General features: G+C 36.4%; 1 long non-coding RNA gene across 8 annotated transcripts; it reads left to right on the plus strand.

Annotated features, from left to right (window-relative positions):
- Nucleotides 1–1,305: 1,305 nt before the first annotated feature.
- Nucleotides 1,306–4,682, plus strand: LOC141605910 (uncharacterized). 8 transcript variants are annotated; one of them, XR_012526532.1, is made up of 7 exons: nucleotides 1,306–1,477; nucleotides 1,624–1,821; nucleotides 1,907–2,022; nucleotides 3,122–3,248; nucleotides 3,808–3,916; nucleotides 4,005–4,075; nucleotides 4,462–4,682. It is a non-coding gene; the product is annotated as an uncharacterized LOC141605910 (long non-coding RNA). The 8 variants fall into 8 exon arrangements; XR_012526527.1 differs by having other exon boundaries at nucleotides 3,808–4,075; XR_012526531.1 differs by lacking the exon at nucleotides 4,462–4,682 and having other exon boundaries at nucleotides 4,005–4,427.
- Nucleotides 4,683–6,066: the final 1,384 nt, after the last annotated feature.

The following is a 6,066-nucleotide window of genomic DNA, read 5'->3' on the forward strand; positions in this document are numbered from 1 at the left end:
TAACCAGTTGTGGGGGTTTGTTTTGTTTGTATGCTAACCAACTAATTGCAAGTAATTTAAAGGGCAAATAACAATAATATTAAAGGTCTAGGATTTCCGGTTCACTAGGTCAATTATATGGGGTCTATTAATCAATTGCTAGATCTCAAAGTTTTTAAGGTCATAAGATCGGTCGACTCTATTATGCCCTTTAGATCGATTCTAACATGCGGTCGCTATAGTTAGATACAATCTATTTGATTATCGCAGCCTATATTAATTCTAACCCGGTCGGTGAAAGGATTAATTCGCTACACTAATTAACAACTCAGGCCTAAGTTAATTAACTAGTATAAGAACAATAATCAAACGACAACTTATATGATTTCCCTAGCAATTAATCAATTTTTCCCTTTTAATTAACCTAGATCCCCTTCATCCTAGATAAGGAAATTAGCTACGCATAATAGAAAGAATAACAATAATAGTAATGGAAAACATGATGAACAATAATAAAGATAAACAAGTAATTGAAATAATAATTGAAGAAAGATTAGAACAATACCGTAATTAAAGGCAATAGATCCGAACAATAATTAAACTAAACTAAGTATTTGAGAGAGTTTTCTAAGGTAGCTATACTAAACCTATGTAAAATAAGGCATAAAATAACCTAGAGTACGAGTTTTGGTATTTATAGTAGTCATAACCGACTTAAGGAAATTTGCGGAATATTGCGGAAACTAGTGGTTCCTCGACCGAGCCAAGGTGTACTCGATCGAGGCACCAATTCCCAGATACCCCAACTCTCGACATTGCAAAGTTTATTGATTAGGTTGGTTCCTCGATCGAGTCGAGAGGTGACTCGATCGAGCATGAAGTTCCTCGATCGAGCCAAGGTTGACTCGATCGAGGCACCAATTTCCTGCTTCGCGCACTGAACTTCAAACGGCTGCCATTTCTTTGTTACTTGTCAGAAACAAGCAATTTTTGCGGCGTTGGAAAGCTAAGAAGATAAGCTTTCATCTCCAATTGGAATCACTTGAAAATCTGCAGTAGAACTCGAGATATGGCTCTTCAAAATAGGCACTTGTAATAAGAAGCTCTTTTCTTCGTGTTTTCTTCCACTACTATAAAAAATAGCAAAGAGATCACTAATAAGAAACCTGTTAAATTCTCAAACCGGTCTCTTAACATAAGAAACCGTTGATTTTGTAAAACTGGTCTCTTAAAATAAGCTAACAAACCGGGTGGTATATAAACCGGTTTCTTAACTTTTTGGGAATTTTCCATTATCTTTTTTATTCTTTCTTTAATTCATTTTACGTGGGTTATCACTTACCATTTACCACTATCAGTTAACACCCCCACCTCTCGCCTCACCGTACATCACCACCACCAAACGCAATCTTAAGAAGATCGGCAACAGTTCCTTCCAGCCAAATCTATCGCCTGTTCCTCAAAATTATCGTTTGCATATATTTGTTCCTCTATTTAGGTATTCATTTCTCTTCAATTTCTTTTTAATTTTTTAGGGTTTTAATTTCGATTGAATTTTTAGGAGCAAATGATAGTTTAGGTATTGATTTGTTCACTTAATTATTCGTTTATTGCTCTTTCTGTATTAATCTATCAATTTATCAGTATTGAGTATTGAGTATTGAGGAGGAAGATTGCCCATTCCCCGACAGAGTTCATGGCTTCCCACGACATGCCGATGGAACAACAATATCCATAAACTTATTAGATACTGAAGGCCTTGAGGTTCTTAATAATGACCAGTGGTACAAGGTTCCTGTTATTCCTGGTGCTCTATTTGTCATCATTGGTCATCTGGGCGAGGTCATCTTCTTTTATTTGTTTGTTGCATACAACTTTCTAACAGCAGAAGGCCTTGAGGTTCAAAATGGATGACATGCTTGTTCAGGTAATGTCTAATGGCGTGTTCAAGAGTGCAGTGCATCGGGTAATCACAAATTCGGAAAAGGAGAGGACATCAGTGGTGGCGTTCTGCCATCCGGAAAAGCTTGAGAAATTGGACCTGTAAGTGAATTTGTTAGAGCTTCGTTCACTTAATTGTTTGTTTATTGCTCTCTCCGTTGGGTGAAAGAGCACGGGATAAAGGGGAGTCTCGTTACTGTGGAGTAGAGACTGACTAAAGCAATGACATGCCTCACCTTCTTTCATTCCACATTGATGTTGGTTTCGACTTCGTCCTTTCTCCTTTGGTCACTCTCTTTTTCTTCTATTCTTGTTTCTATTTCAATTTTACCCAATATACGGAGCTTGTTCATTTATTATTACGCCTTTCCAATTGGCTAGCTTCCTTATGACTACAGTTTTTAGCATTTGTTAAATTATAGTTAGGCGAAGTTGCTACACTTTCCACAAGTCAAGTTTAATAATAATCTCCTTAATTCTGATTTTAAGCAAGAAAGCCCTAAATAGGACCGGTCTGAATTGAGACAGGTTCAAATATTGTTCAAGAACAAGACTATCTTACTATAAGAGGGTGCAAAACTATGATTCACTGCCATACTCTGGTTTTTAACATTTGTTAAATTATGTACTATCTTACGATTCTGGTTTTTAGCATTTGTGTGGAGTAGTTCTCAAAGCAAGACATAGGTCATCTAAAAACCGTCCTTTTATACTGTTAAAACTTCGTTGAGCTTGGTTATATTCAATCGCCGTACTCGGAGTCCTTTTGGTGAAACCATCTTTGCAAAGTGCTTGCTCTTATGCGTCTCTTGTGTTGTTGAATACTATCATTTTGGTGAAGCCATTTGGAAAGCCGTAATAGCAAATGAACAAGCTCCGTATATTATTTATATTTCTATTTTAATTTCCGAAATTCATTTTGGTTTCCTGCCATTGTATCTACATATATATTGGGTAATGATGTTGTATCCTACATAGTACATACATGCCATTGGAGCTCCGTATATTGGGGCAACAACCACTTATCTATATTTAGCGGGGTAATGATGTTGTATCCTATATACGGGGACACACTTTATAGGTATCTAGCTTCTGAGGTTTATCAAGTTAGTGCTTTTATTTTCTCCATTTATCTACTTAGGAGTAGTTTATATACGTCTTCTTATATTAAGTATTAATGTATGGATATGATGATAACCAGCACGTGTTGCTGATAGTGAGTCAGTATTGTAGAGGATGAAGAGATTATTAAAACAGCAAGATGCGGAATGCAACGGAGTTCAGATTCGGCTACAAGATTGTTGTAATGTTTCTAATCTCCACTTCCAGTTAAGTTTCAGTATCTCCTATTGCTATATCTAATCATCCTGAAGCAGCCATGTGACCATTTTATTTGCTAGTTTTCAGCATCAGTCACAAATTTTCAGCGCACTACGGTGCAATAAACTGATAAGCTTTTAATTATTAGTTGATATGTCTAGTATTGATACAACATTAACAACAATTTTTCGGTCGTGTTGCAAGGGGCTGCAGTATATGGAGTCGTTCCCATATCCTTGACAAGTGCATCGTATTCTGTACAAATTTCACCATCATGTCTCGCGTGTCCGACACAAAGCCATTCAACACTATTTCAGATCAAAGAAATGAAAATTTCAACCAAAATAACCGTGTCCGACAGTCGGACATGACACGTCTTAGATGAGACTGAGTAATATAAATGACAAGCTATACATAGGTAATTAAGTCGGTCATCAGGAAATTAATAAATATAACTGCTATAATAATAAAAAAACCTGTGGTGACAGTGTTCCGAAATTAAGCCACAACTAAAAAGACTACTCTCCTTTCATTCCACATTATCTTTTTCTTGAATTTTCATTTCAGGTTGATCCTACATACATGCCAAGCCTAGAAAGTTTTGATGGTACTCCAAATGAGGCACTTACTGGATCCGACTTGGTATTGACTACTCCTCAGTGGAGCAATGTGCTTGGTATGCACCTTTTCTCACCCATTTGCTTAATTTTATCATTATTCATATCCGTGTTGTATATAAAACTGGTTTCTTTTGTTTGATTAAGTACACATAGGGAGTTTTATCAACCTCAAAACAATTGCTTTCTTTTCCTTTGAGCCAGTTCCTCGATAATAGGTACTCATTTTTCATCAATTTCATTTTAATTTTTTAAGGTTTGGGTTGTTCACTTGTTCTATCTATTCTTAATTAGGTGGTTGTAGGATTATAGCTTTATTATTGTTGTGTTTGAAATATCAGACATAAATGGTTAGACTTGCTAATTAGGGTCGATCAATTTAACTGATTTTGATTCAAATAAGTTTACAAGTAATCATTTACTTTACTCATTGTGTTGCTATTAGTCAGCAACGGTGTTCTGCCTTGGTTGCGTGATTATATTGTCTATAGTGTAGGGGATTTAAAAACATCGACCACACAGACTATGAATCAGGAGTACGTACTATGTGCAGTACTGTTTTTTTTTTTTTTTTCTTTTACACTGTTTTTCTCCCTTTGTGCAGGAGCAAGGCTAGAGTGATGTCTTCGAGTTTGGGTACAGATTAGATGATTTTGACGACAAAGTTAACTTGAAGAGTTAGTATTTTGCTAGATTTGTTCCGTGTATAATTGGAGATTAGTTTATACGAATCCAATATAATTGTAAGATTGGTTGCTTTTGGATGTTGATGGTGATTATATAATTTAATAATTGTAATAATTTTAATGATAATAATTTTTGATTAATAATATATAGGTCTCGAATTGTTTGAATTCTTTTTTTTTTTTAAATAAAATATTAGAGACCGGTTTAAGGTCAAAACTGGTTTCAAAGATAATATCAAAGAGACCGGTTTTAATCCAAAACTGGTTTCAAAGGTAATATCAAAGAAACCAGTTTTGGCCAATAACTGGTGTCTTAACTACTAGTAAAAGAAACCGTTTTGGTGTCAACCTGGTTTCTTTGATATAACCAAAGAAGCCGGTTCAAATAACCGGTCTCTTAGGCTAAGACACCTATGAGCTAGAGACCGGTTATAAACCGGTTTCTTATGGCATTTTTAACCGGTTTCTTTGATGTTTTTTGTAGTAGTGTTCTTAACTTCTCTTCCTTCATTCTTATAGATTCTCGTGCCATGCTTCGTGTATCCCTTTATGCTCACTCCGCGATGCCCATTTCATTCCTTTGCTCCTCAAATGCATCATTCCTGCATTAAACATCAAAAAGGCGGAAGTATCGACATCCTAACATAAAAGGCATGTGAATGATATAAACTAGCACGAAAACCGTATCAAAAGTAATTAAGGGGAGGCATAAATATGTATATAATTATGACTCATCAAAAAGGGTGTGTGCTTTTCTCGGGTTTTGAAAGAGCCATTGTCGGCACGAGACGGGTTAAAATCCGTGTCTAGACGCGGCGATTATAACGGCATAAAAAGGTGATTTGAAATGGTTATAAAAAAACCGGGTTTTGAAAATCGTCATTACGACGGCCTAGAAAGGCGTGTTGAAATGGTTATAAAAACCGGGTTTGAAAATTGTCATTACGACGGCCTAGAAAGGCGTGTTGAAATGGTTTATAAAAACCTGGTTTGAAAATCGTCATTACGACGGCCTAGAAAGGCGTGTTGAAATGGTTATAAAAACCGGGTTTGAAAATCGTCATTACGACGGCCTAGAAAGGCGTGTTGAAATGGTTATAAAAATCGGGTTTGAAAATCGTCATTACGACGGCCTAGAAAGGCGTGTTGAAATGGTTATAAAAATCGGGTTTGAAAATCGTCATTACAACGGCCTAGAAAGGCGTGCAACGGTCGTCAAAAGACCGAGGTTTGAAATGGCCATTATAACGGCGCAAAAAGGTGATTTTGAAGGTTTGAAAATGACACGGAAGGACTTATGATCAAGTAGCACATAAGCACTCACAGTTCATTATATTATGCATTATGCTGACATGGGTTTTGGCTTAGAAGGGTGGGTTACACACCAAGCAATCAAACCCCGATTTGGGAGGGATACCAATCCAAACAAAATGTGTAAGGAGGGTGCCCTAGCCTCGTGCTCGAAAGTGATGAAAGCTCTTTGACGAAACAGAAATGTGTAACGTCAATGGTATGCTTGACTC

This window comes from Silene latifolia, chromosome 10 (assembly GCF_048544455.1).
Source record: "Silene latifolia isolate original U9 population chromosome 10, ASM4854445v1, whole genome shotgun sequence".
Classification (NCBI taxonomy): Eukaryota; Viridiplantae; Streptophyta; class Magnoliopsida; order Caryophyllales; family Caryophyllaceae; genus Silene; species Silene latifolia.